At 34.8% G+C, this 13,974-nt stretch overlaps 1 long non-coding RNA gene across 1 annotated transcript in view; it reads right to left on the bottom strand.

The window, feature by feature from the left end:
* LOC102951644 overlaps window positions 1-9,067 on the bottom strand; it is a 117,993-nt gene extending 108,926 nt beyond the window's left edge. Inside the window, exon 1 of the long non-coding RNA XR_006218211.1 lies at window positions 9,004-9,067. This is a non-coding gene — a long non-coding RNA (uncharacterized LOC102951644). The remainder of the gene's footprint in view (window positions 1-9,003) is intronic.
* Between the last annotated feature and the right edge of the window lie 4,907 nt (window positions 9,068-13,974).

Raw genomic sequence — 13,974 nt, 5'->3', positions numbered from 1 at the left:
GTATCTCAATGTGGTTTTCTTTTGTATTTCCCGGATGATGAGTGATGTTGAACATCTTTCCATGTGTCTGTTGGCCATCTGGATGTCTTCTTTGGAAAAATGTCTATTCATGTCTTCTGCCCATTTCTTCACTGGATTATCTGTTCTCCAGGTGTTGGGTTTGGTAAATTCTTTACAGATTTTGGATACTAGCCCTTTATCTGATATGTCATTTGCAAATATCTTTTCCCATTCTGTTGGTTGCCTTTTAGTTTTGTTGATTGTTTCCTTTGCAGTGCAGAAGCTTATTGATGAGGTACTGATAGTTCATTTTTGCTTTTATTTCCCTTGCCTTCAGAGACATGCTGAGTAAGAATTTGCTGCAGCTAAGGTCAAAGAAGGTTTTGATGGTTTCCTGTCTCAATTTTGGTCTTTCATCCATTTTGAGTTTATTTTTGTATATGATGTAAGAAAGTGGTCCATTTTCATTCTTCTGCATGCTGCTGTCCAGTTCTCCCAGCACCATTTGCTAAAGAGACTGTCTTTTTTCCATTGGATACTCTTTCCTGCTTTGTCAAAGATTCGTTGGCCATACATTTTTGGGTCCAATTCTGGGTTCTCTATTCCATTTATCTGTGTGTCTGTTTCTTTGCCAATACCATAATGGCTTGATGATTACAGCTTTGTAATAGAAGCTTAAAGTCTGGGATTGTGATGCCTCCTGCTTTGGTTTTCTTTTTCAAAATCGCTTTGGCTATTCAGGGTATTTTGTGGTTCCATCCTAATTTTAGGATTGTTCTAACTCTGTGAAGAATGCCAGTGCAATTTTAATTGGGATTGCATTGAATGCGTAGATTGCTTTGGGTAATATTGACATTTTAACAATATTTGTTCTTCCAATCCATGAACATGAATGTTTTTCCATTTCTTTGTGTCTTCTTCAGTTTCCTTCATAAGTTTTCTATGGCTTTTAGCATACAGATGTTTTACATCTTTGGTTAAGTTTATTCCTAATTATTTTATGGTTCATGGCGCAATTATAAATGGGATAGATTTCTTGATTTCTCTTTCTGTTGCTTCATTATTGGTTGCTTCATTTCTGTACATTGATTTTGTACCCTGTGACTTTGCTGAATTCATGTATCAGGTCTAGCAGCTTTTTGATAGTCTTTCAAGTTTTCCATACAGAGTATCATGTCCTCTGTGAAAGGTGAAAGTTTTATTTTTTTGCCTTTTATTTCATTTTGTTATCTGATTGCTGAGGCTAGGAGTTCCAACACGATGTTAAACAACAGCAGTGAGAGTGGACATCCCTGTCGTGTTCCTGATCTCAGGGGAAAGCTCTCAGTTTTTCCCCATTGAGGATGATATTAACTGTGGGCTTTTCATATGGCTTTTATAATGTTAAGGCATGTTCCTTCTATCCCAACTTTCTTGAGGGTTTTTGTTAAGAAAGGGTGCTGTATTTTGCCAAATGCTTTTTCTGCATCTATTGACAGGATCCTATGGTTCTTATCCTTTCTTTTATTAACATGATGTATCACATTTATTGTTTTGCAAATACTGAACCAGCCCTGCAGCCCAGGAATAAATCCCACATGATCATGGTGTATAATTCTTTTAATATACTGTTGAATTGGATTTGCTAGTATCTTGTTAAGAATTTTTTCATCCATGTTCATCAGGGATATTGTCCTGTAATTCTCCTTTTTAGTGCGGTCTGTCTGGTTTGGGAATCAAGGACTCATAGAATGAGTCCAGAAGCTTTCCTCCCATTTCTATTTTTTGGGATAGTTTGGGAAGGATAGGTATTAACTCTGCTTTAAATGTCTGGTAGAATTCCCCTGAGAAGCCATCTGGCCTCTTATTTGTTGGGAGATTTTTGATAACTGATTCAATTTCTTTGCTGGTTATGGGTCTGTTCAAATTTTCTACATCTTCCTGTTTGAGTTTTGGTAGTGTGTGGGTGTCTTTGAATTTGTCCATTTCCTCCACGTCATCTAGTTTGTTGTCATATAATTTTTCACAATATTTTCTAATAATTGTGTTTCTTGGTGTTGGTTGTGATCTTTCTTCCATGGTGGAATTTTTTAACATTTATATTCAATGACAGAAACCAGACACAAAAATCACATATTATGTATATAATGTATACATGTATCCATGTATATGTAAATTCAACATAGGCGTTTCTATAAAAAGACTATGTTGATGGTTTCCAAAAACAGTGGAGAAGAAGGAAGAGGAAGTGGCTGCTAATGGGTACATACTTTACTGTGTGGATGAAATATTCTGGAATTAGAGAGTGGTGGCATGATGGTTGAAGAACTTTGTGAATGTGCTAAAGCAAACAGAATTGTATAATTTAAAAGAATGAATTTATGGTATTTAAGTTACATTTCGATTTTTAAAGTATAGTACTCAATAGCCTTAATTAAAACTCTAAGACAGGTTATTATAAATGTAATTTGGCAAATAAACTCAAGTCAAATATGTGGTTATGAAAATAAGTTAATACCTCTTTATATCTAATTGCACATGAAGGGCTAAAAGATAGATTTATGTCTAAACTAAAACAAATTACTGAGCATGAAGCCACCTTGGCCCCTCCAGCCAACCTAGTAGTCTTTAAGCTTTAACAAGTACCCATAGCCCACACGATTAACTAATCCTTTCTTTGTATAGCTATAGATCATACATTTTTCCTAAAAAAAAAATAATAATAATGAAGCACTTCTCAGTCATTAAACGGAAACTAGATTCTCATGCACAACCCCTCCCTGGCTTCAAGGATCCAGACCCATTTTGCAGAACACCTAGGCACTGAGGGATTAGACTTCCTGGTACAACTTCTGAGCACCATGATGTCTATAGCTGGTACCATCGAATCTGCATGTAATCAAGAAATGTTATAGACCAATACGCTTCCTTAACAGGTTAACTACCCTAAACCCCTTTAAAAATCCCTGGGCCAGGAAGAAAACTTAGGGGTTAGCCTTTGGACAAGAGTCCACCTTTTCCCCAGGTGGCTGGCCTCCTGAATACAGCTTGTATTCCATTCCACTCAAAACTCATTTGTTGGGTATTGGCTTTTCAAGCAATGGGCTACTGAACTTGGGTTTTGGTAACAAGCATAGATAAAGAATATTTTTTCTTAATCCTTTAATTTGCCTTTATGTTGATACCTATATGGGTTACAAAATGAATTATAAAAGAAAAACAAGATGGTGCAACTTAGTAATACAACAATTAGTTCTTGAATATTCAGTATTCAATGGCTACTATAATTGACAAGAGAGTAATTTAGCAATGACTTTATATAAATTAACAAGGTGCTAATTATGTACCTATACAACTTTGGTGTCTATATAATCAAAACATTTGAAAATGAAAAATTTCAGCAAAAGGTATTATACAAAATTAGAAGATTTTAGGGCATAGGTTGTAGTTTTAACTCTTATTCTAGTTGAAATTTGAGATTTTGGAAGGAAAATGGCAACGTGTAATTGAACAGTTGGTTAATTAGATGGTGAGGATGAAAAGGATTTAGTATTCTGTACTTTGGCCTGAGATGCCAAAATGGTAACTTCCTGGCAAGTGATAAAGGACATTTCACAAAGACTTGAGATAACATGTTGGCAAATATTTTTATCTAATAAAATGACTTCAATTTTGTTTAGTTATTATCAGGAAAATAACTCAAAATATAAAGCATTCAATAGATCTAAATATGACTTAAGCATATTAAACAATTGAATTGTCCTGTGATTTCTCAGAAAAGCAGAGACTAGGGCACTCTTCAAAAGTGTCAAGATCGTGGACAACAAAGAAAGACAGAGAAACTGTCACAGACTGCAGGAGACTGACATGAAGACTAAATACAACGTGTAGTATCTTGGTTTGCATCCTGGAACAGAAAAAAAAAAAAAAAAGCATAGAAAATCTGGTGAAATCCAAGTAAAGTCAATAATTAACAGTATTTTACCAGTACTGATATATTGGTTTTAACAAATTTCCAGTTATGTAAGATGTTAACATTATGGGAGGCTGGGTGAAGGGTGTTTGGGAAATGTCAGTGCCCTATTTTCAACTTTTCTGGAAGTTAAAAATCAGTTTCATATGACGATTTAAAAGAAATCTGGAACAACAACAAAAATCACTTGAAGTGATTGTGTGAGTATATCTGTACTACATAATCTGTTCCATTAATATATATACACCTATCCTTAATGTAATTACCTCTTAATGTAACCTGTAATTACCTCTTCTCCTTAATGTAATTAATTCTCTTGAATACTATAACTAAATCAGGTATAAATATTTCAAATTTGTTTATTCACTTCAAATTACTTTGGCTATTTTATATCTATTATCTTACCATAAATTTTAGAATTTGCTTGTCAGTGCATAAAACAATAACCTTACTGGAAATTTGAGATTATTCTGAATTTATAAATTAATTTGGGAGAATTGATATTTTCAAAATACTGATTTTTACAATCCTTTTATGTAACATGTCTTTTTCTTCTTTAATTTCTCTCAAAAATGTTTGTACTTTTCAGTTTATGAGTCTTAAATTCGTTGCCAGGAGCTCAGCCGAGCTGGAGGGAGAGCTTGAGTTGCCAGGTATCAGGATAGACAAAGCAACAAGCCAAAAATGAAAGTGACAGTCAAGCCTTTAATCATTTGCTGCCATAGTATAAGCAAGAATCTAAAAACAAAGAAGATGGCAACTGCCTCCTGTTCCATTTTCCCTGCATGGAATATCACTCAGGTGAATCAGTACATGGAGAGGTGAAGGGATTGTTACACTATCAAGAAAGTCTCCCCCCCAGAAAGACACCTTCAATTTTATGGACAAACAGACAGGTGATAGGGATGGGGAAAGGAATAGAAGTGGAAAAATATTGAGAGCTGAGTGAGAATGGAGAACAGTGTCTTCAAATTTCCTTTACAGGTGACTTTCAAATGGAGGCACCTAAACTACGAATGCAGCTAAGCATAAAAAGATGGCCAGCTAGGGGAATATCAGTCCTTGACTGTAACTTTCCTCAGATACTGCAGTGCACTTGATGTGCACCAAATCTGGTGTGGGGAGGGCAGCTTTTCCCCATGATGTTTGCCAGATAAAGCTTTTGTAATTGCTTATGTTTCGGTCCAAAAAACCACACATCATTTCATTATGGTCAGGAGCTTGATTCCTCACATATATTGTTAAATTTATCCCTAAGTATTTCATGTATTTGGATGCAATTTAAATAGTTTTTTTTTATCATTTTTGTTATTAATTGCTAGTGTATAAAAGTACATTTTTAGTATATTGTCATTTTTGTATGTAGTTGGAAAGAATATGCACCTTTTAATTGATGTGTGTTCTGTTTTTAAATTCCACTATGGTTTTGAATATTTTTTTAATGTTTTTTATTTATTTTTGAAGGAGGGAGAGACAGAGCATGAGCAGGGGAGGAGCAAAGAGGGAGACCTAGAATTTGAAGTAGGTTCCAGGCTCTAAGCTGTCAGCACAGAGCCTGAAGCAGGGCTCAAACTCATGAACTGTGAGATCATGACCTGAGCCGAAGTCAGACGCTTAACCGAGGACTGAGCCACCCAGGTGCCCTGAATATTTTTTTAAATAGTTTGTTTTTTCACTTTCTGAAGGCAATAAGTAGAAGGTCTCTTATCTTCATTGAATATGAGAAAATTCTTTTTTTTTTTTACGTTTCTTATTTTATGAGAGAGACCGAGACAGTACAAGTGGAGGAGGGACAGAGAAAGGGAGAGAGAGAGAATCTCAAGCGTGTTCCACACCACCAGCACAGAGCCTGATGCAGGGCTGAACTCAATAAACCATGATATCTTGACCTGAGCCGAAACCAAGATTCAGAAACTCAGGCTACTGAGCCACCCAAGTGCCCCGAACATGAGAAAATTCTTAAACATTATTTCTTCAAATATTTTCACCCCTATATTACTACTACCATTCATTTTGGATTATTCATTATTATTATATGGATATTAACACATCTATGCTCACACCTCTTTTCTCATATTTCCTATCTCTTTTTTTTCAAATGGATTGATGGAATGTCAAGACTAAAAATATTAAATAAGCGTAGAGTTTTCCAAGAAAAGGATAGAAAAGGATATTAGAGATATGAACCACTTGAAAATAGTGGGTATAAAGAAAAATACTGCTAATATGAAAATATATCAATGGAGTAAGATCCAAATTAATGCAAGGGAAGTATGTATTATTGAGTTTTAAAATCAGAGAAGCTATCCTATTAACCAAATACCTAGTAATTACCAAATTAAAGAAAAAATAAATAAAAATAATTTTATATCTTTATCTTATGTGGTTCTTTATGATAACTGACATCATTGACCACTTCTTCCTACTTGAAATATTATTTTGGATTAATAATTTCAACATCATTAGCTTTGTATTACCGTCTGGTTCAGCAATTTTATTGTCTTTAGGGACTTCATCCTCTACACAAACCTTAAATATTGGAATTCCCTAGTGTTCCATTCCCATCTGTTTGCTCTTTAACTTGAAAAAGCTTTTCTGGACCAATCTCTTTTACACATAGAATTTTCTATTAGTATTCAGTTTGAGTTCAAGTGACTGAAACAAAACAAAACAAAACAAAATCTTATTTAGACCAGAAAGAAGCCAAAATTGTAACAAATCTTGGAGTAGTCTAGGAACACAGTCTGCATTATCTACAAAAGACATAACTTGGGAGTGTTATTGGAACAAACTGCATTCCTTATTGCTCCAACTTTTTCCAAAGCTGAAACTTTCTGCCTCCTCCAGTACCAAAGATAGATTTCCCTTATCTTTAGTTAGTATTTCAGAAATTCTAGGTTGCTTGATATCAAACATTATTCTGAAGAAGTCAAACCCCTACTTGTTTTACCCTTTGTCACCCATGACTATTGTAACTGTCCATTAACCACTATCATCAGGCATGGAAGAATTAAGTGACCAAACAGTGGGCTTCAGGGTTTCCATACACTTTCCTGCACCCATAATGTAACAGCAAATCTAGTTTCTTATGGTCATCAGAGCCAATTATCCACTCAAGTAAAGAAATTCTTTTGTCTGCTGTTCCATATGGAGATCCCAGATTGCAAAGTAATAATAACTACAACATCTGCCTGTGTCCCCTACTGGAAGCAATTTCATCTGCTCCTAGTTCCAGGACCCCTGACCTCTGATAGAGAAAAACACAGGATTCAGGAATTTAAAAAAAAAGAAAAAAATTCTCAGAGTGGTGCACTAGAAATAATTGTTAGAGAGACCAGAGATACTTCTATCTTTTGATTCCATATATTTGAACATAATATATTAGCTACCGGTTCTGTGAAGTTATTGTTTCTTCAAGAATATTACTCTAACAAGTCAGGAAGATTTCTTTGAGCTGAAGTCTTATTTATAATAAAATAGTGCAATCTATTGTTTCACTAGAATTACTGCTTCCAGAAGATAAAGGCTAGATTAGGAAAACTTTATTCCATGATCATGATCCTTCTGCAAAATAAGTCGTATTCTCAACAGCAATGTTTTTGGAGTTCTGAGGATAGTACATCAGTCATTTCTTTTTGACATACACCACTGTACTGGCCAATGAGAAGGGCTAGGAATCATAGAAAAATTATCTTTTCTATATGCATGAAATAATCTTGTGGTAACGCACTCTAGTTGACATAAACATGAAATACGAAGACCTACCACTTTATGCTTACACAGTTTTATACAGAGGCCTTTTCCACAAACTTTCTTGCATTTAGTCTTTTAAAATTTCTACTTCTAGGCCTTTGGCCAACCAGTTGAGCCATTACTCACACCAATAGTCCATGAATGTTCTTAATTTGAGCCATTTAAACCTTCAGAAAAAATGACTGACTAGGTGTTCTGCTCACATTTCTGCCACTAGGAGTATTTCCTTCACCGACATTCTTCTGAGCCATGCCTTACTTAGCTCATACTGTTGTAGCAGTTCATCTCCAGTTTCCACTCAGTACATCATATTGGATCAACCCACCTTTTAACCAGACTGAGCTACTTTTGCTTCCCCTTCCTTAGGCCCCAGATGCAATTTGAGAAAGAGACTTTGGTTCAATAGAGGTAAATGAAATGAAAACTGTACATGTTTGGGATAAACCTCAAATGTACCATTTCTGGGGGATGGTAGATTGCTGTTTCACTTACATGAGTCTTTCATTTGTCTTTCATTTAGTCCATCCAGGCTGCTATAACAAAGTGCCACAGACCATAAACTATATGGCTTATAAGAACAGAAATTTATTTCTCACAATTTGGGGCTAGGACCTAAGATCAAGGTGCTGTCAGATTCAGTGTCAAGTGAGGGTCAATTTCCTGGTTCATGGGTATGTCTTCTTGCTGTGTCTTTCATGGCAAAGGATGTGAGAAAGCATTTTCTTTCATAAGAATATGAATCCATTATGAGGGCTCCCCTTTCATACTTTAATCACATCCCAAAGGACTTGCATCCTAATACCATCACGTTGGGCATTAGGATCTAAACATATGGATTTGTTGAGTGGAACACACATATTTAATCTTTAACAGGAGGGCAGCAACATGACCTTTAACTTAAAGCATAAATCTCAGCAGGACCAAGATTACTGGAGCCTTAACAGTTTCATTGAGTTGTCAAGTCTCTGCATCTACCTAAGACTGATCTCCAATCTTTTCATAGACATGGGTCTTTCTATGGCATGTAGAGTACCTACCGCCTACTGTTTATCAAATCATTTCCATAATAGCAAAATACCATCAATATAATGGATCAACATGATGTTCTCAGGAATGCTCAAGACTACCAAATTCCCTTAAGACTATATTCTTACAATAAAATATTAACATAATCCTGAATAAGACAGTGTATCTATGCTGCTATCTTTCCCACATAAAAATAATTAGTGTGATTTTTTTCGTTTATAAGCATAGTTAAGAACATATTTTCCTGTGTGTAATGTGGCAGTGACTCTTACCAGCACACCACAGTTGGTTTGGGAACTATCTTGTTGCTAGTAGTTGGCCATCATTCTCCATGTTTCATGTAGTCTTCCAGGATCTAGACAAGTGGTATAAATGAGGATATGATAAGGAACCCACATTACAGTATTTGATGGAGTTTCCTGTCTCTGCATTTCCTGATGGGATTCAGGAAGACATCTGAGGTACCATCTTGGCTGAGGCAGGAGGACACATTCAGAAGTTTCCAATATTGTCTTTCTACTACAATTTCTACTCTCATTTCACATGTCGGGAAACCAATATGAGAATTCAGGGAGGTGCTCCATATACTTATACTGGTGGTAATTACATCTGAAAGTTACATTCTAGCATCTAACCTCTGCCTTTCTGGAATCCTTTCATCACCATTTATGCCAGTTGGCTCAGTCTTAAAGAAACAGTCTTGGGGCGCCTGGGTGACTCAGTCGGTTAAGCATCTGACTTCAGGTCATGATCTCACGGTCCACAAGTTCGAGCCCCGTGTCAAGCTCTGTGCTAACAGATCAGAGCCTGGAGCCTGCTTCAGATTCTGTGTCTCCCTCTCTCTCTGCCCCTACCCCGCTCGTGCTCTGTCTCTGTCTCAAAAATAAAAAATAAAAACATTAAAAAAATAAAAAAAAGAAACAGTCTTACTATTATCATTAACCTAAAGCAGAAATAAACAATCAGCTTCTCAAATATATTTTTTCATCTTTCCAGATAGTACATTATCTACTGCTTTGGTGAAAAGAATTATCAAAATGGTGAATTGCCTGAGATGTTACCCTACTTTTCAGCAAACAATTTATACTAATACTGTTTCCTAGATGTTGGAAGAAACTACAAAGTTCCTCTTTCAAAGACAAAGACCTTTATTACTAATTGCATCCTTTATTACTAATTGCATAGCAAGATACATAACATGTGTCAGTTCCTCTTGTCCACTGTGATAGGGGTCATTCTTATTTTTTTTAATGTTTATTTATTTTTGAGAGAGAGAGACAGAGCACAAGAAGGGAAGAGGTAGAGAGAGAGAGAAGGAGACACAGATTCTGAAGCAGGCTCCAGGCTCTGAGTTGTCAGCACAGAGCCCGACAAGGGGCTCAAATCCACGAACAAGAGATCATGACCTGAGCCGATTTTGGACACCTTACAGACCAAGCCACTCAGGCACCCCAAGTATCATTCTTAGATGATCACAGTGACCCTGCTCTTCCTTGTATGAAAACCTCCTTTGACTCTTGGAAGAGATTATAAGTATTTTGAAATCTCATTCCTGTGGTTATGTTGTTATATGGCAAAAGGGAGACTATCTTGAGTGGGCCGAACATAATCAAGTGAGTCCTCTAAAAGCAAAGGGTTATCTTTGCCTGATTGCAGAATAGGAAGTCAGAGAGACATGCTCAGACTGGCCTGAAATAATGAAAACATGCTTGCAAGGAACTCAGGATGGCCTGTAGGAACTTAAAGCAGTCCCTGGGAAACAGGTTGCAGCAAAACAGAGACCTCAGTCCCTATGGCTGTGTGGAAATTAATTCTATCAGCAACTAATGAGGTTGGAAGAGGCCTCTTAGCCCGAGATGAGAACCACACAGCTCTACTCAAAACTTATATGTCAGTCCAATAAGAGTCTGAATACAGATTTGAATTATGAAATGCCAAACTTATGACCTATAGAAACTATGACAGAATACATTTGTGTTGTCTTAAGCTGTAAGTTTCTGCTAATACCTCCCCAACAACCATCCATAATGGTGAAACAAGAGGCTGAAGTAGATGCTGAGCACACAGTGGGTTTGTGTCATGGCTGAGGAACTCAAAGTTTAGTAAGTTTAGTAAGTAAACTTACTATAATAGGATACAAGCAAGCAAATTTGCCCTTCACTACAGAGGGACAAAATCTATAGGCCAAGGCACTTTCAAATAAATACACTCTTAGAAAGGTAGTCTGGAACAAAAACAGTTAACACTTCTGCTTACAAGATGTGAAGCAGCATGAATGACTTATCTCTCAACAGATGTGATCCCTGTGATCCCTCCTAGGGAACATAGCGATAAGATGGGTTCTCTGGTCAAAAGTTTAATTTTAATATCTACTATATAATTGGAATTTTTCTTCCTGCTCTATCGTACTTGGTGTTGCAGTGGCACAAAGTTAACTGATTGGTGACTACTAGTTTAGTGTGCTTATTAAGAACATGCTTATTGGTAAAGAATCCAAGAATGTACAAAACTTATTTATTTGTTTTTGTTATTTTAAATCTGTCATTGATTTATCATATCTTGATTTTCTCAGGGCAACTTTTCATGAATGCTGTTTATCAAAGAATAAATATAGATGTCATCTATATGTCAAAAGATAATTTCAACATATTTCAATTTATGGAATTATATAACATGTCTAATCAAAATAATATTTTCCTGAACACTACAAAAGACTACTGACAGAAAATATGTATTATACAATTTATCAGGTAAATTTGTATATGTAATTTGATATTAAACAGAATTTTAAGTTTTTATGTTTTATAGCTTGATTATATAGAAAGTACTGACTTGACCATAAATCATTTTTTTTCTACAGAGAATAGAGAAAAACATAAGTAAAAGTTTTAACTTTCAATGCTTCATGAAATTCCATAGTTATGATTTAACTTTAAGTCATTGGGGTACTCTTTTTTTGTATAAGTTTAATTATATGATTTCTCAATTCATCTATTTTTAAGAACACCTTTAATGAGTACATGGCCTTGATAATGAAATTCAACATGTCATAGAAATAACGACATTTTCAAAACTGAACCATAAAGGGAACACTTTGGGTTTTACAGAGAATAAAGTGTTCATTCCTACTGCAATCAAACTTATTTCTTCCAGAATTCCTCTGAAGTTCTTATCTTGGAAGATTCTGAGAAAATAGGTAAACTATAAGGAAAATTAATGGAGGGAAAATACTCTAAATCTAGAATATTAGAAATATTTTATTTAAAATTTCAAAACAAGGGCACCTGGGTGGCTCAGTTGCTAAGCATCTAAGTCTTAATTTCAATGCAGGTCATGACCTCACAGTTCATGGGATCCCGCTCTCTGTTATTAGCTCAGAGTCAACTTGGGATTCTCTAGCTCCCTCTCTCTGCCCCTCTCCTCCTCAAAATAAACAAACAAATAAAATAAAATAAAATTTCAAAACATACATATGTTATATAATTTGGTCTGAAATTGTAAAGAAAAACAAAAATGTTTGAATATATACATTTTAACCTATTTCATTAGGATCAAAATGAAATTTAATTGGTATTCTTCTGTAAAAAATATGTTATTTATTATATTTACTTTTGTAAATATATATGCATTTATATGTAATTATATATATAACCCTAATGCTTAATATATAAGATATTAAAATTAATATACAATATGTTGTCAGTTATTATCTTTGATTTTAAGTGAATTTTATTACTTTGAGATTGGTTTATATATTCCTAACTTTAATGATGGATATTTTTGTAACTAAAAATGTACATGTTATTTTGTCAGTTAGTGATTCCTTCAGCTAAAAGTAACAGAGAGAGAGAGAGAGAGAGAGAAAGAAAAAAAGAATCATTAATAGGTTTTAAATGATGGGGTTTTAGAGAAGCCTTTGTTAGTATCTTCTAGAAATTACTAAAAATAACCACAGATTGCTGACTCCTTCTTCCATGATCAAGAAAATTATAGGGAAAATACACCAAGACCTGGAGTAAACTGTTAGATAGTATCTGGGATGACAAAGTACTATTTTGAAATGCATATGCGAATTTGGTGGCAGATCATGGCTGTAGGATGATAAAAAAAAAAATAAAGAAATTCTGTGTTTTGTTTTGTTTTGTTTTTCCCTAGATTTCTCTTGCTTCAGGACAGTAAATGCCTGCTTTCATGCTGCTGAAGATATCATGTAAGTAAAATCAGGTCATGCAGAAACACCACAGGATTGAGGACATGAGAGAAACAGGGGGAAGAAGTTGACCAGCCTTAAGAAGTCACTTTTCTATCTAAATTCTAATTCCAGTATTTGTGGATTGCAGTCAATGAGTGCTTTCTAACTGTCACCTGGGAGAATGCTGAATAGAGGTAGAGGATAAATCTCTGAAATGAGGAGATGTGTAATGGAATGAAGTATGATTTTATGGTGATTTGGATCTTAATACAAGAGATGACTCAGCTTCTTATTTATTAAACCTAATTTGGATATTCAGCCGATTTCCTGTGTACTTTTTAGTACAAAAGTACTGATAAAATACAGATGATTTTCGCATGTCAGAATATCAAGACACATGAAGAGAACCAATTATCTTCAAAAAAAAACAAGAACTGTACTATGAATTCTGTCGGAAGCTGGCTGCCACAAAAGAGAGAAAAATAATTAAATATAAGCCTATTAATCACACTAAATTAAAACACTGACAAGAGAATCATTATGCAATAAAACTTTAAGAGGAATCCACATGGAAATGTTATGTTTACAAATGTGATTGCTGAAGTACAGAAAAGAATAGATTGGATAAGTAATATGATGAATACAGCTGAGAAATAAAAAAATACTGAAATTGTAGCTCAGATACAGAGGCACTACCAAAAATGTAGAAAAAAAGGATAAACAATAAACATATAATAAAAATTAATAAAAATAAATACAGTGTATGAAGGATAAGAGAGAAATGCTGTGATCTCGTTACCACAAACCTAATGACACAAATCTCAGAAAGAGAAAAGTTTAAAGGAACAGAGAAAAGACCTTAAACAAAAAAGATATGTTTTTATAGAATGTAAGAAGGATGAACAACCTCAGGATAAAGAAGCCTACAGACTACTAAGGGGAAAGAAGCAAACTTAAATATATTATAGAGACATTTAAGAATATAAAATAGGAACATAATAAAAAAAAGTTTCATGGTTCCTGGTGGCTCAGTTAGTTAAGTGCCCAACTT

This window comes from Panthera tigris, chromosome B3 (genome assembly GCF_018350195.1).
Source record: "Panthera tigris isolate Pti1 chromosome B3, P.tigris_Pti1_mat1.1, whole genome shotgun sequence".
In the NCBI taxonomy this organism is placed as follows: Eukaryota; Metazoa; Chordata; class Mammalia; order Carnivora; family Felidae; genus Panthera; species Panthera tigris.
The sequence above is the reverse complement of the archived record's forward strand: the minus strand, read 5'-3'. Positions and strand labels throughout refer to the sequence as shown.